This window comes from Adiantum capillus-veneris, chromosome 29 (assembly GCF_014529385.1).
Source record: "Adiantum capillus-veneris isolate H3 chromosome 29, ASM1452938v2, whole genome shotgun sequence".
Classification (NCBI taxonomy): domain Eukaryota; kingdom Viridiplantae; phylum Streptophyta; class Polypodiopsida; order Polypodiales; family Pteridaceae; genus Adiantum; species Adiantum capillus-veneris.
The window spans coordinates 7,126,011-7,143,833 of NC_140959.1; positions in this window are offsets into that span (position 1 = coordinate 7,126,011).

The following is a 17,823-nucleotide window of genomic DNA, read 5'->3' on the forward strand; positions in this document are numbered from 1 at the left end:
ATATCCTTTGATTTTCATTTTGGATTGCATTGTTTTCTATTGTAAGGAAGAGTTGTTTGCCCTTAGCTTTTGAGTCCATTACTGATGGTTTGTTATTTTGTTCTATTGCAAAGGGAACTTCTTGGTTGGTAGTAGCATGTTGAATTTTTATTGTGCTAGAGCTCCATTCAACCTATACATTGTATTGTCTTTGCCATGGTTGACCAAGAAATAATGGATGTTGCGCTGGTTTATTTTCTACCACATAAAACTTATGTGGATAGAGATATTGATTAATCTTCACATTTATCATTATCCATCCCATTGCCTTGATTGAATGCTTCAAATAACTTTGAATGTCTTGTTGTGTTGGTTGAAGCTTTTCTCAAGTGTAAGATTCTTGTATAGGCTGTAGGAAATACGATTTTCTTGAGCTCCAGAATCTAGGATTGTATAGGCCCTACTTGACTACCTCCAAGCTTGACTTTTATTATCAAATCCATTGTATGCTCCTCTTCAAAATCTATCACTTTAATTACATTGTTCCGTAGTGGTGGTCCTGTCTGTTGTTGTTCACGTAGAAGCTTCCGTTTTGCCATGCACTCATGGGCTTCATCTTGAGCTTCTTTGGCTATGTGCTATTTTTCTTGAGATCGTTTCTTGTTTGCATGGATTTGTTGAAGCGTGTTCTGGGTTAGTGGTAAATGATATATCCTTTTTAAGTCGACAACCACTAATCCAATTAGAAATTTCTTCATCATCCAATGAAGCAAGCTTGACTCCCTCGCTTGGTGATAAATCTTTGATCACAAAGGGTCCCATCCCTCGCTTTTTGAGTTTCTTTGAATGTTGTTTCAATGTATAAACCAAGACATAGTCTCCTATTTTAAACTCTCTCGAGTGTACATGCTTGTCGAAACAATTCATGGACAGTCCATTCAAGTCGTTTAGCCACCCTTATTGTTGTGATCAAGAACTCTATAGGCAAGATAACATTAAGACCAAACACCATGTTATATGGTGTTGTTCCAATAGAGGTCTTGTAGGCTACCTGTTAGCAGCAAGCTAACTTGGATATCATTTTTTGGAGCTCTCATAGTAAAAACACTTATTATTTTAATAAATCGAGAATATTGTAACTCCTATTTTCCGGATAAAGCTTTGTAATTGATGAGCCGGGGCTACAAGCTTTTAGATTGTATCAACGTGTCTTTAGTTAGAGCTCCCAAATTATTAGTTTTGACCACCAAAAACCTTGGCTAAGGTATAAAAGCCAATTTTTGTAAGTTAGTTTCAAGTTTTGGATAATGAAATACACAGTGTGAGCTAACGTCGCTCACTTCTCTCCTCCTCGCGCTTCCTATTTCCTCCCCGGTTTTCACATTGCAATCGTGTATGTTGCGTTGCAACCGCAGGTAAGAGCTCTACGCATTGACGTAAGCATTTCACAGTATTTCATAGCTTTTGGCGTCACCGAGACCTACGACCTAATTTCATCATAAGTAGAAATTTACACTTTAAAATCAAAAGCTACGTATAGACGGGGTATTGGGACATCATTGCTAAGCATTTAGATGCATTCTAGGTTGAAAATGACTAGGTCAAAAATCCATTGCTGTTAATAATCACGATTTTTGCACTTGGGATTTGAGACCATAAGCATGTGTGCTTAGGTCTTATAAACTTGTCCTAGAAGTTTCGTTATGTTTGGATGTCATTTGATGCTCTAACGGATGTGATTTGTTTGTCGATGAGCGATGAGTCTTACCGAACGGCGAGCGACCATTCTCGAGCAAAGAAAAAACCGAGCAACTTTTCCACAAACATCCCAATTCTTGTGCAAAATAGATAGTTGCCTCCCCAACTAGTGAGTCTAGTTTTGTTAAACAAGATCGATCAAAAAGTTCACTCCATGGTCGCCCAGGAGAAAGACTAGCTCTCAATGGATTTGATAATCGAGACCCAAAAACATGGGCAATTGAAGTTTGGGTTGTAGAGGTCCAAGGCAACTAATAAGAATGTATTCTTTGCCAGCGCAGACTTTTTCCAATAGGTGTTTTCTTTTGGAAAACTTACCAAAATACCTCTCTAATTTGTGGAAATTTCCAATACCCCTCAAATTTCAAAAATTCCCAAAACACCCTTGGTATTTGTCATAAATTTCCAAAATGCCCTTCAAAGTTTCCAAAATACCCTTGGTTGTGAGATTAAATTTCTCTTAAGATTAAAAAATTTGTCGTTGTTCATAAGAAGACTCATTGCTTGTCAATATAAGATGATGAATCCAGAATTTGAGTTGATTATGTAGACTTTGGAGATGAATTGCTTCATTATCTTTAGACATAATTGCCTTTTTTGTGAGGTAATTGTACAGACATACTTGCCTTTTTTGCAAGGTAATCTGTGGCAAATTACATGCTAAGCATGCAAAAACGGATCTCGATTATAAAAAAGGATTAAACATTAAAAATCTTGAACAATCCAATCAAAATATCTAGATACAAGGGTATTTTGGGAATTTTTGAAATTTTAAGGGTACTTTTGAAATTTCCACAAATTAGAGGGATATTTTGGTAATTTTTCCTCTTTTTAAAAAGGCTTTGGGTGAGTAACCTAGCACGATTCTAAAAGTGTTTTATTAGATGGAATCAGCTAAGTGTCATGTGAGTAGTGCATGTTGAAAATTCAAAATAGCCAGTAAAAGGTGGGGGGAAGGAGAAAATCCGCTTGGAAAATTCATGAAAATACGATTAAATTGTAAGAATTGTATGTTATTTGAAAAAATTTCCTATTTGAATCTTGAATTTTATACGTTTGTGAAATTGCTTTATGCCGACACTCCCTCTCTCTCTCTCTCTCTCTCTCTCTCTCTCTCTCTCTCTCTCTCTCTCTCTCTCTCTCTCTCTCTCTCTCTCTCTCTCTCTCTCTCTCTCTCTCTCTCTCTCTCTGCGATAAAAAACTTTTGACATTCAATATACACGAGAATAAGGCCATTCAAGTGCACAAATTACCTCAAAAGCTCTATGAGCCTCCGAACGCTAACACCTCTAAAAGTTAAAACGGTTGTGTATGAAAGTCTTCCTTACAATAAGGGAATGAAACTGACTACTGGTCTTTCCTCAGTCAAAAGCTCCGTTCTACGCTTATGTTGGATGTACTGCCCGCATAACTAGCATGGGGGAACAATCACAAGAAGAGGACTTCTGAACATGTTTAATGTGCTGTAGGTGCTGAATTTTGTGTGCTACCTTGAGAAGAGTCGTCAGTTGGCCACACATAAACCTTCTCCTTTTTCACTATCTGATTAGCCACAATCCAAAGCTTTCTCCTACTTAGAGGTCGGGAAGGATCAAGCCTAACCCAGTCTCCAATGATGCACTCATTGTTCTCATCATGAGCAATGTTCGAGGAAAATGTGTCTGGGCTTAATATCGTGCCGTTTTCAATTTCAAAAATGCCACTTGAAGGCAAGGGGAAAAGGAGAAATTCCACACCAAAATAGAGAAATTAGTGTAAAAACCCAAAAAATAAACCTAATTTTCTAAATTTCCTCTTGGAAAATTCAAGAAAGGGAATTTTGTATGTTTGGAGAAATGATTTTTCCCAAACACTGGTCATGAGCCATGAGCTTGGTGCGGCGTTGTACCTTCTTCTTGTGAACCGAGTTCTCCCAAAAATGGTGCGACGCCACCACAACAAACTTCTACATCATGTTCGACAGCACCACCTCTCTTAAAAATCTGCGTTGTGCTTTGTATTAACTTCAAGTTCTTCATTTCTAGGCCTGGCCCTCTCTCTCTCTCTCTCTCTCTCTCTCTCTCTCTCTCTCTCTCTCTCAGCGTCATCGATGACTTGCCTTGATGAGCTAGGGCTAATAAATAAACGTGATCTGCACGAGAACTCTATAGCAAAAATGCAGGTATGCGATAAGGCACTCTCTCTTCTATTTTCAGCAAAGTCGCCTTCGCCTTCGCCCAATTAGCAGATAAAGTTGGGGACTGCCAAGGCAGGGTAGTACTAAGTACCTCCTAGATACGCGCTTGGAGGAGATTCCATAACCTAAGGCAAGATTGAGCGCAGTGAGTTGTCGTCTTGTGGCAGTTATTCGTGTTGCGGCAGTCGTCCGAACTCGCTGAATTTGCATGGCACGTTTTCTGGGCCATCACGAGAGCACATGATACAGCTTGCTCTCTAGCAAAAATTATATAAATAAAAATGCTGGAAACAGTCCACACCGGCATGGACTGTTTCCAACAGTTTTTTCAGCCATCACGAGAGCACATGCTGCAGCTTGCTCTCTAGCAAAAACTTAAAAAAAAACTGTTGGAAACAGTCCGCGCTGGCGTTGACTGTTTCCAATAGTTTTTCTTTTAGTTTTTGCTAGAGAGAGAGAGAGAGACGTAGCTGTTGAGTGAGAGAGAACATCTATAGACCAGACGTGCGTAATGGCAACCATAGACCAGACCTGACGAAGAGAAAATCGGCATTGTGGAGCAATCCAAACGTGTCAACAAGATGTCCAAATTTTTTAAACAAAACCTCTTGGAACAGTCCGCACGGCCGGTCGAACTATTTTAAGAGTTTTTTTATATATTTTTATATGGGGAAATTACCAAAATACCTCTCTAATTTGTCGAAATTCCCAAAATACCCTTCAAATTTCAAAAGAATTCCCCAAATACCCCGAATATTTTGTCATAAATTCCCAAAATTCGCTTCAAATTTCCAAATTTTCTTAAATACGGCCAGGGGGTTGTGAGGTTAAATTTCTCCAAAGTTAAAAAATTAGTAGCTTTTCAAAAGGAGACCTATTATGTATCAATACAAGATGTTAAAACTAGAATTTGAGTTAGTTATGTAGGCTTCGAAGATGAATTGCTTCATTATTTTTAGACATAATTTTGTGACAAATTACATGCTAAGCAATTAAACACGGATCTGGATTCTAAAAAGGAAATAAAGATTAGAAAATCTTGAGAAATCCAACCAAAATAGATACGATGGTATTTTGGGAATTTTTGAAATTTGAGGGGTATTTAGGGAATTTCCATAAATAAGAGGGGTGTTTTGGTAATTTTTCCTTTCTAAATTTTTGGAGAGAGAGAGAGAGGGGGGGGGACGCTTTCAACTACATCCAATTGTGACTTGTGCTTGTGGGGTTGTTTGTTGTATGCTGCATAAAAGAGACCCGAGAGCAGAACAAGCGGGAATAGGAATAAAAACAGAGTGGTGGCAAAGACGGCAGGCCTCGATGTTCTCTGTGGCATTGCATGGAGCTTCTACAAGATGGTGAAGCCACTTCTCTACAAACACAAGTACACCACCCAGGTACCACATGGAGAAACGAGACACTCTCTACTCCATTGCGCCCAGTAATGGGGGTTTCACCATTTTAGTGCATGATTCGAAAACTGCAAATGGGAATGATTGTGAAGATATTTATGCGGGTGATAATATGAGCATACCCAAATAAATATTTTAATATATGTCTCTCTCCCATCTTGGTATGTGTACCGGATTTGTCTTGGTGCATCCATACTTGTAAACACTTGTAAACATAAGCCTACTCAAGAGATGCTTTTTTCAGAGAGAGAGAGAGAGAACATGGTGGCGACCTCCAAAACTAAAAAAAAAAACTCAAATTTGTAGCGAGCAAAGCTCTCGGAGACACACAGCTCCTACTAATGATATGAATGGCAACGATCTATGTGCACTGCATGGAAATTTAATAGCCTTGAACTTCCTTGCTGACTTGTAGTACCACTCCAACATAATTGGATGCCATTATGAATGTCTAGCTTCTGAGACATGAGGGAGGAAGAGAAGATAATGACTAACAAATTGACAGCCATGGTGGCCAATCTAAAATGATGATGTAGGGATACCTTAGAGTAAATTTGGATATTCCAATAAGTTGCATCTTTTATGATTTTTTAAAAACATCAATCATGTTTGGCTCTGCTCGGTTTTATGATTGCTCGAAAAGTTTTTCTCAGAGTTTGGAATTCCCCATGAGCGATTGGCTTTTGGTGATTTCAGTCATTTGAGTGTAGCTTGAGATAGATACGATTTGTTTGTTGTTTTCCGAGAGATTGACAACCTCTTGTAGCCTCTATGCACTAGTCGAGTCAGCTTCGTCCCATGGATTGACAATATAATCGTGGTTCTCGCTACATTTGCAATAAGATAGAAGTGAGGGTAGATACCCGTCCCACATTTGATGTCGTTTCTGGGGATCAAAGAGACCTAAACTAGGAAAAAACACGAGCGTCTTGTGAAGTTATCCTTTCACTTCCTCTAGGATCTCCTAGAGTAGAAACTTTCTTTTTGCTTAAGATTGTCGTCTTTTGCTGTGTAGGTAGCTTGGAAGTAATCGTACTTGCTGAGTGCCTTTAGGATTGTAGGATTGTAGAATTAGACTAGGGTTTTGAGAATGATTGATGGACGAGACAAGTCTTAAGATCAAGGCTCAGAAAACCATAAAAAACAAGAAAACGAGTGTTTGTGGACACTTTCCACAACCCCATTGCAGTAGAACCTAGGAGTAGGGTATCCGAGGTGGATTTCAGAACATTGGTCTCTCTGAAAGAATCAATTGTGAGTTGTTAGTTGAAGTTGTAAAATTTCAGGTCTATGGCCAGAAATAGCACAAAAAGACTGCCAACCACTCAATTCGATTGGAGAGTATGCTTAAAAGTTGTATGAACCAGTGAGTAAGCTCAAGGACACATTGAGGTAAAAAATTTCAAGAGTTTGCAAAAACTCAGATTATTTACTTTTTCTTGATATTTTAGACCAAATTAAGTTTTGACTTGATTCATAGGTTTAAAATAGCTCATGAAAAGACTGTCCATTGAAAAAGTCCAAAAAGGTGTTCATTTTGGGTCTAAAGTAAATAATCGTGATTATTTACTTTCAGCTCAAAACTGACCAAGGTTGATACCAGTGATTCATTGCATATGTACAAACAACTTGTGTAAAGGCCAATAGAATTTGGATCACCAAATTCACCAAAAACTGGGTAAAAACTAAAGTCTGTACTGACTTCCGAGAACTTGAGTGTAAATTGGGAAAAATTTTGTTCAAACTCAATGAAACTTGATTCATAGGCTTATATTGATGTGAGAGACATGTGTACATGCTCAGTTGATCAAAAAGATGCAAAAATTTGCCAGAAGTAAATAATCACAATTATTTACATCTACCCCATTTTTCAACTTTTTTAACCAAGTTAGCATACCATTAGCTTTACCATGTTGTAAAAAGCCCACAAATCAAACTTGGTAAGATTTGGATCATTGGATTAAAAATTGTGGCCAAATTTGCAAAGTCAGTCTTTTGACACAAAACTGATGACCGTTTGAACCAAAAATTGTCGAAACTTGATGAAACTTGGCTAGGGAGCTTAAGTTGAGATACTTAACAGATCTGTGTCAAGATTGGGACAAAAACTTGTAAAAAATTAGATGGAGTAAATAATCGCGATTATTTACATCTGCTACAAAAATTGACAATCTTGCACATTTGACTATACCACAAGGTCAAGCATATCAAGTAGACCACACAGATCAATTTTACTAAAATTTGGATCACAAAAGTGAGACTTAATCCAGATTCTTGAAAGCCGAGTCTACGGACACGAAATAGTTGATAAACTTGAACAAATTTTGTTCGAACTTAGTGAAACTTATCTAGGGACCTTAACAGGTTGTACACTTGACAAATCAAGTCAAAAAGTACCAAAAATTGAGAAAAGTAAATAATCGTGATTATTTACTACGGCTACATAGAGACACCAATTTTGACTTTTGAACTTTTACAGTGTTAGACCAACATAATACAAGGCCACCGCGAAATTTTAGGTTCAATCGGATCCAAATTGGTACATGTTCACTCAATTTTTAGGTTGCAGATTAGTCCTTTGATTTTTTTCCAAAGTGGAATCGGAAAGTCTCAACTGCTTACTCTTATAGCTCGATTTGAAGAGATACACATAGCTTAATCACAATAGTTAGCAAAACTATACAATCTTTGTGAAAGAATAGCTAACTTGATCAAAATTGATACAGGAATCAGGTTGCAGGCAAGGAATTGGCAGCTTGACGAAAATTGCAATCAAGTCACGTGAAAGAAATTGACAACGTCAATCCGACGGTAAGTACTCTATCGAGGGCTTCATAAGTCTATATGAACCTTAGATCTGGTCGTATACTAAGAAACCAAGGCATATTCGGAGAAACCTCCAATAAGTATCCACCGAAGAGAGTGTTAATCAAGGCGAGCACTTGGACACTATCCCTGAAGAAGTCTCAGACACTTTCTCAGAATCAACATCTGAAATGTCTTCCTATTCGACTCACTCAGAAAGGGAAAACAAACTAGGAAAAATATACATGGATAGAAACGGAACTCAGTATTTACAAGTTGAAAACCCTGACGTGATAGACAAATGGGGGTTAGAAGTTAACACCATAATTCCAGATATGTCAACAAAAGAAGGACCGCCAACTTTAGAATTCGAGGAATACGATCAAGTTGATTTGAAGCCTTTGAAACGGCTTAGTACAGACAATCCTAGGATCGGAGTCTATTGTTGGGAGGATAGAAATGTCAAGGATCTTCTGTGGACTTCGTATGCCAAATCAGGACAACTAACACCCATAAAGATTATCTATATCTTCAAGATCAAAGATAAGGGTTCAACAGACCTACCAACCTACCTGTTTAGGGATTGTTATAACAACAAATTTGTTATGATGACTCCTGAGGAGGTGGAACAAACCAAATACCAAGGGTACTCCATAAGGGATTGGATATTGGGCCAAGGACAAGAAACTATTCCAAGATATGACACCATGAGAGTTCTTCTGAGAGTAATGTTAAGAAACCAAAAACGACCTCATCACGAAGAAAACCGGGTGACACTAAAGCCAGTCCAGGGCTACATGAGTCACTATTTCCAACAGACTGGTTTGAAGGACTCGGAACGGAACCAACTGCCAGGAGACCGGGAGTTGAACCAAATAGACATGTCAAACCAACTGATTTTGAAAAATGGGTCAAAAATACAGTGGATCTGGGGATCCATACAACCACTTAGCAAGCATTAAGCAAGTACTAAGAGTAGAAAGTATATTCAATTTCCATACTCAATTCGAGGGGTTTGGAATGACATTACAAGGAAAAGCATTGACATGGTTCCAAAACATTCCACCAAGGTCAATCATGGACTTAAATACATTAGCTCAAGGATTTGTAGCTACTTGTTCCAAAACGGGGATCAAACACAATCCGGTAGCTCAAATCTACAACTTTAAATAGAAACAAAGTGAGTCTGTTAGGGATTGTGCAGTTTGAATGAAGCAATACATTGCAAGATGCCCAGAGCTAGAGATACCTGTAGAGGAATGACTAGTATCATTGTTTCTAGAGGAACTGATAAACAAAGGACTTCATGCTATACTGTATAACAAGAAGCATACAACCCTAGAAGAGTGTGTGTCAGATGCTATTGACTTAGGAGACAATTGTGATATTTTTAGTGCAGAAGATGTCCCTAAGGATAACCAAAGTGAGAAAACAACATCCACCAAACTAGCACAAGTGGGAACGGCTGCTAAACCACCACTTTTAGCCATAAAATATATGCTCAAAAGGATGAATGACATGATGAATAACATGCAAAAATCACCTATGAGAGGACCAGGACAAGGGATACCTCAACAGGGATAACCAATTAGGCCATAGAAATGGTGTGCAATCGAGGATAAATGGAACAACCATGAAACCAATGAGTGCTATTACCGACCAAAGTATGATGGGAATGTTCAATGCGTGCCTATGAGGCCACAAGGACAACCCATATATAGATATCAGCCTAATATGGCCCCAGCTCAAAGACCACCAATGGGTATGGAAAGACCTCAACCTATGTTGGGTCAAAAACCTCCATATCCGAGACATAATGCAGTGCTTGTAAAGTACATGCATCCAGAGGGAGTCATAGATGAACAAGCACTAGTGCCTCTTACACCCTATACTGAGACTAATCCATCTACAGTAATGGTAGAAGGAGATTGGTATAATTCACATCCACCACCAATGGAAGAACCTGTGACTTATGCTCCACCAGAGCTTGCACCAATGTACTATGTAGCTAATCAAGGTGTCAGACCTCCTATGGTAAGACCCATGATCAAGCCAAGATTTGGAAACTGCCATAATTGTGGTGCAGATGATCATTGGAAAAATGAATGCCTAGAGCCTGACAAGAACCTCAACCCAGTTGAAGCTTATTGCATACAATGTTGCAAAAAGGGAGGACATTTCCCAGAAGATTGTACAAAAAATCCTTTAAACAAGGGTAAAACAGTAGTGAACGTAGTCCAAGTGATACCTAGTAGCTCATTTGAGAGTGAATCGATTGTTCCAATCAAAGTAATAACCAAAGCCCAGGCTAAGAAAAAGAAACATAACTCCTCCGATGATTCAAAAATTACAAAAATTTCTTATCAAAAGACAAAAAGAAGCAGAAACAAAAGGTATGAGATGAGAAAACAGAAACAAAGGGCCGAACTCGAGGAGAAAGCAAAGAAGCTATTCCAAGAAAAGTGAAAGAAACTGGAAGCGAAATCAAGGAAACCACCGTGAAATCTGGAAGATCAATTTTGGTTGACAAAATATTTGAGCCTATTAATGCAACCTTGGAAGCCTACCAAGTGGGACTTAAAGCAGGTCAAAACATGGAAAACAAATGGAAAAACTATCTTTCTCCAGACATAGAAGCAGCTAACCTTGAAGCTTATCAAAATTTGGTAAGAATCATGCAAGAGATGTTGGAAAAACAAAGACCCAATCTCGAGAGTATGGAAAAACCTGAGGAGCTTGTGGTAAGAGCCAATAAAGAAAAATCCAAAGTGGTGGTAGAATCCCACCTTGAAACAAAAGAACCAAAAATTATAGTGCCAAACAACGAAGATGCCTTAGACGGAATTCCATTCGTAAAAGAAGACTGGGCAGGACAATTATGGGAAAAAGTTAGAGAAATCAATGATGGGAGCCTAACTCTGAAGTCAGCTCCTATAGAGGAAGTTTGGTTAGACAATCTACCTCCTAATATGGACATGGATGTACAATCCTTGTATGGGGATTGCGGATCTGAAGCTTCAGGAATGTCTAAACCATTGACCTTGAAAACATTACCCTCTTACTTGGGAGATAACGAAGATGAATCCATAGTGTGTAAAACACACTCAAGTAAAAAGAGAGAAACAAACCCTAAAAGTAGACAACATTCATTCAATCATGTCTACACCCATCCAATGCACTCTTACTTTGGGAGAAATGTTGAAAATCCGGCCATATTTACGGAATGATCTACAAAAAACCCTAGAGAAAGTGGGAATAGCAGGACTAATCGCACGACATTTGGAAGAATTGAAACACGAAATGGATAGCAAAGAGACTCGATCTGTTCCAATGAACAAAGTCGGAGAATACTATGAAAGGAAACACAACCCTTCCAATGAAATATAATGACATAGAAACCATGGCAATATTGGATAGTGAGGCAGGCATAGCCATAGCCACAAAAGCAGTATGGGAATCCTGGGACAACCAGCCATTAGGCAAACTTAAATGAAGTTGCAATTGGCTAATGGACACATCGAAAGACCCTTAGGACTACTTGACAAAGTGATAGTTAATTCCTGTGGGATTGAATATCAACACACTTTTTCCATAGTAGACTTTGGGAAAGAACTCAATTACAAAATCATACTGGGAAGACCTTTCATGCGACAAGTACAGCTCATCCAAGGTTGGGAAAACAATTATCTGTACTTGAAGCAAGTGGGATCAATCACAAGGGTTAATCTAAAAGATCACACTTATAGAGATGTCATGAAAACGCCCATACAAGAATTTGATTTAGTCTCTTCGGCTGAAATCAGGCTTCCATCTTGGTTGAACAAAGACACTCCTATTTGGATGTGTGGAGCTTTAGAAAATGGGAGCTTAAAACGAGAAGAATGTATCTTAGAAAGGGATTGCACAGACGAAGCCTATGTGCATGAACCCTTTTTCAAGCATTTGTTTGAACCATTTGAGTGGACTCAAATTTTAGCAACAATGGATGTATGTGTAAAAACATCTGTGCCTACTCACTTTTGCAATGAGGACGACTACGACATAATTTCCATCCAAATGAAGATGAATTTCAGGAACCCAAGGACTTGATGAAAGCTCAACAAGTCTTTTCAGACCTCTACTATGATGCAACAAATGAGTTAGAAGAACCCTCAGCTACCTCAGATGATTCGGGGTCGAAAAAAGAACATGTGAGAGCTAAGCTACTCATGAAAGGAGGGAAGGAAAAGTTTTTTGGCTTTCCAAACCAAAAACCGAGAAGACAAAAATGTTATAAATGAAAAAGAGACACAATAAATTTGAAAGCTAGACCTATGACATCAGTCTCCACCAGTAGAACACAGTTCCTTATGCAGATAGATGCACATGATTGTGTCAAGGACAAAATGACTGGTAGATATCCTTCAAATGAAAATCCAAAAATGTCGAAAACATCAAGAAAAATGAGAAAGAAAACTCAAGCAAAACCTAAAAACCAGGACAAGGATTCAACCATGACAAGAGTCAAACGAAAAAAAAAATATCAAGAATTGAAAAAAGCTATAAAGAAGATATATACCACTGAAATGGAAACCACTAAAGAAGATGGTAAAGATGTAATGAGTGTTCCATCCCATTACAAGAAATACGCTCTCCAAGATCAAAAAAATCATAGTCGAACAACCTGTAAAAGAACTACGAAAACAGGTGAATCCTACGAAGGGCCTGAAAACACAAAAAAGATAGATCTAGCTGAACCAGGAGAAGATCCTAGACTAGCATACATCGCAAATGACCTTAAAAAAATAAAAAGAAGAGGTTTTGTTAATCTTACTAAGAGAAGACCAAGATATCTTTGCTTGATCTTACAAGGAATTCAAGGACGTTGATCCAAAAATGTGTCAACATAGCATACCCATGAGAGATGATGCAAAACCAAGTAGACAAAGGCCATACACTTATAATGAAATATTTGCCAAAAAGATCAAAGAAGAGATTGAAAAGCTAAAGGAAGTTGAATTCATTTATGAAATTGAACACACAGATTGGGTGTCTCCAATTGTGGTACTGGCAAGAAAAATGGAAAACTACGGGTGTGTGTCAACCTCAAGAAAGTGAATCCAGCTACCATTAGAGACAACTTTCCTCTTCCAATCACCGAGCATGTTTTAGAACGAGTTGCAGGAAAATAAGCGTATAGCTTTTTAGATGGCTTTTCGGGATACAATCAACTTTTGGTTGACCCAAAAGATCAGCATAAAACTGGTTTTGCAACGGAGTGGGGTATTTTTGCATATCGGGTTATGCCTTTTGGGTTAACTAATACCCCTGCCACCTTTCAAAGATTGATGAGCCATACTTTTAAAGAATATCTTAGGAAATTCTTGGAAGTATATATAGATGATCTATGCATACATTCATCAATCCGAGCTTATCATTTTGAACACCTCAAAAAGGTATTCAAAAAATGTAAACTTTATAGGATTTGCTTAAATCCTGAGAAATGCACATTCATGGGTAGACAAGGAAAAATTCTTGGACATATGGTGTCTAAAAATAGCATAGCTACTGATATGGACAAAATTCATGTTACTGATTTGCCTAGACCGACAACAGTCAAGAGGGTGCAAGCCTTCATGGGGCATTGTGGATATTACATACGATTCATATACATGTACGCTATAATTGCAAAACCCATGTATAGCTTGATTACACACTTTGAATGGACTGAGGTATGTGAAGAATCCTGCATGAAGCTTAAGCAAGCTCTCACTTCAGCTCCAATATTGAAAGCACTAGATTGGAACAAGATATTCAACATACATGTAGATGCTTCCAATTTTGCCATCGGGTGTATACTAGCTCAACCAGGAGACGAGAAAATTGATTTTCCTATTTCTTATGCTAGCCAACAATTGAATATGGAGAGAAAAATTATACCACCACTTAGAGGTAAGGACTAGGAATGATCTATGCCGTTAAAAAGTATAGATATTACCTATTAGCCAACAAATTTGTGTTCTTTGTGGACCGCCAAGCCTTATTATACTTGGTCAACAAGTCATGCAGCACAGGAAGAATAATGAGATGGTTCATCATTCTTTTGGAATTTGATTTCACTATAGTTGTAAAAAAGGCACCACCCATTAAAGAGCAGATCATTTGTCAAGGATTGTTTCGGGGGAACCACCTAAAGGGATAAACGATGATCTACCAGATCCATATCTGTTCTCCATGGAAATGATACCTCAATGGTCGGAAAACATGATATCATTGATGACAATAGCTCAAGTGGATTCGCAAATACCACTTCCTATTACAATCAGATTAATTGAGCAATCGGCTATGTATCAATTACTAGTTGGTAGGCTATACAAAAGAAATCGAGATGGAATATTTCTTCTATGCATTAATCCTAAGGAAAAAACCCAATACCTAAGTCAAACACATATTACCATAGTAGGACTTCACTTTGCAGAAGATCCCTTAAGACCAATGATGGAGGCTAGAGCTTTCGCAAAATGGGGTACAGATTTTGTTAGGCCAATACAGCCACCTGCTTATAGGAATCAAGCTCAATATATCATTGTAGCTACGGACTATTTGACCAAGTGGGTCGAGGCTAAAGCAACTCAAAGAATGATGCTAGAACCACGCCGCATTCTTATATGAGTATGTGTTCACAAGATATGGACTGCCACTAGAAATTGTCAGTGATAGGGAAGCTCATTTCCTCAATGAGGTAATCAAGCATGTACTTAATGAATTTATGGTCATCCATAACAAATCAGCTCCCTATCACCCACAAGCAAACGGACAAGCTAAGCATACGAATAAAATTCTTAGCTCGATATTAACTAAAGTGGTTAGTTCAGGAAGGACAAATTGGGAAATGAATCTCCATGCTGCTCTATGGGCTTATCGAGTTTCATTCAAATCAACTTAAAATTCTACACCCTTTAACCTTGTTTATGGTCTTGATTCCATATTGCCAATAGAGTTTCTATTGCCGACATTGAGGGTAGCTAAGAATCTTGAGCAAACTGGACATGAATTGTCAGAGAGACTTGAAGATTTAGAGAAGCTAGATGAGCAAAGGCTAACTGCTGTAGCTCACATCTATGCACAAAAGCAGAAACAAAAACAGTTTTTTGATTCCCATCTAATTACAAAAATCTTCAAAAAAGGGGACTTAGTTTTAGTCTATTCCCTTAAGCAACGCATTCCCAAGTTTAAGAAAAAGGGAAACGGACCGTTTATCATTGAATATGTATCTCCAAGTGGAGAAGTTAAGTTATCCACCCTAGATGGTGAACCAATGGCTAATTGGATTAGTGGATGTCGTTTAAAGAAGTAGAGTTTGCCAGTAACCAATGAACTGCTAAAAAATATACATGCAGCTAAGCAAAGAAAGATAAAATGACAGCAGGTTATTGATGAATCTCAAGAAGAAGCTCAGCTTCGAGTACTCAAAAGAAAAGCTGCTCTCAAGGATCAACAAATACCTATTCCCATCAACACTCTGGAAATAGATTACCGACAATGGGAATTGCAAAAAGATGCAGTGTCAACAGATGATGAATGGCTAGATGAAATGGACCTTCGCATCAAAGTACAACTGAACAATCATAGCACAAATGCATTGGTCGACACAGGAGCTCGAGTAAATGTAGTCAAATATCCACTTACAAGAAAGCAACAATTCAGTCTTTGACAGCAGGAATAGAGACTATCAAAGGATGCAACAAGAACCCAACACCAACATTGGGAGTAGTCAACTTAAATGTGATAATACACGGATGTTCATGTCCTCATCAGTTTGTATGCTTACTAGATGAACACATGAATGAGACAATGATGCTTGGAATCTCATGGATGCGGACGTACAAAGCAGTACCATATTGGGATACCAATCAGCTCAAGCTATCACCTAAAGGCGGACAACTCATTGTTCCAATTTCACCAAGCAAGGAGAAATGAAAAGGGATTAATCAGCAAAGTAAACAACAAATCAATCAATCTTCTCAATTCTCTCGAGAAGCAAATTCTACAAATAGCATGCAAGGAGTTAGGAAAATTTGGGTACCAAAAGCACAACTTAAGGACAAGCCGGTTCAAATCTGGGTGCCCAAAACATCATCTATTGTACCAAAGGTGGTTCCAAGGTTCAGAATACAGAGACGAGCATCTCCGAGCAAGGAACCTAACACAAAATGGATTTGAAGGAAAAGGAGCACTTATCTTCTCCACAAACTGTAAAACCAATCAAGCAATGGAGAGTTAAGTCTCAGAAGATTCCACCACACCATTCTGCACCAAGCAAACCAAGATATCAACCATTATTGATACCAACCACTCAGGCAATCATCCTGCTAAAGCATCCTAATGGTACAATCAAGCAAAGATCACACAAGCTACAAGATTTGCTCTTTGGAAGACAGCATCAGAAAGCCTCGACATCAGAAACCCTTGAGTTAATTATTCAAGACCCATTATTCAAGACCCAACTCATGCACAGCATAATGGTTTGATCTTCAAAGCACGATAGAGCCAACGAAGTCTATGCACAGACACGACTGTTCAACCCATGCACACAGTCATTCCGGAGTATGCCATCTAGGAGGGGTGGAAGGGCACCAAGTAATTAAGGACATTGTTTGAAGAGGGAGGAACAAATTTTATATTAACGTGTGATGTTTTGCAAAATTACCTAATAATTCCCTTATAAATCATCAACAAGGGCAATTTAACTAATCATATCTCCCCAATGAGTGTAAATAGTGTAAATATTATTAGAAAATCATCAAAACATAGTCCTTTTTTGTTACTTTTCATCATTTTTCTTGATATTCGGACTTAAAAATGGAGAAATCCAACAAAAGACAATAAAGCTGTGTTTTTCAATTGATTTTCTTAATTATTGGATTTCCACTTTGCTTTTTTAGCTCATTTTGTTATTTTCTTTGATTTTTCAATAAACTGATCAAAAATTAATAATAAATAGCAAAGGAGCTCAGATGGAAAAACTGAAGATACATTGATGATCAAAAAGACAAGGCAGACAGGCACAAAAATTTTCAATCAAATCGGAAGATGGAAGCGAAAAGCCTAAATTAGGCGGCAAGACCTACCTTTGCAAAATTCTTGCAGAATGAGCTACAGGAATCCGATTGGGGAATTTTTTGAGTCTAACATTGATTTCACGATCTAGTAGGACTAATAGGGGAATTTGGGGGAGACGGTTCGAGAAGTCCGAGTATAGATACCCAAGGTAAGCTAACATCACCTCATTTCCACTTGTTGCCTTTGGAGAGAGAGCTTTTCGACCTTCTTTGCGTGCATTTTCTGGAGTCCACAGTCGCCTGTTTACAGCACTGTCTCACACGAGACATGAGGGGTTAGATTCTATACTTATCAATGATCCATTTTTTACGGCCGGTAGCTAGTCTAAACCCCTGGGAAAAACCCTAGAATCCGAGCAGTGCACGAAGACCTATGACCAAAAATTGACCATAGCGGCCTGTCAGCTCAACCAAATCAGATGAGACTTGAACTGTAGCATGCCCCAACATAATATAACACTTCTATATCAACAGTTGACCACCATTCGGGAAGGGTTGAGGGGGTCCCAAGTAGAAAAGCTAGGTTTTTGACAGATGCCAAGATTGGATTCTGACTCCACAGATAGCGTATATACGAGGTCTATATACAATGTAT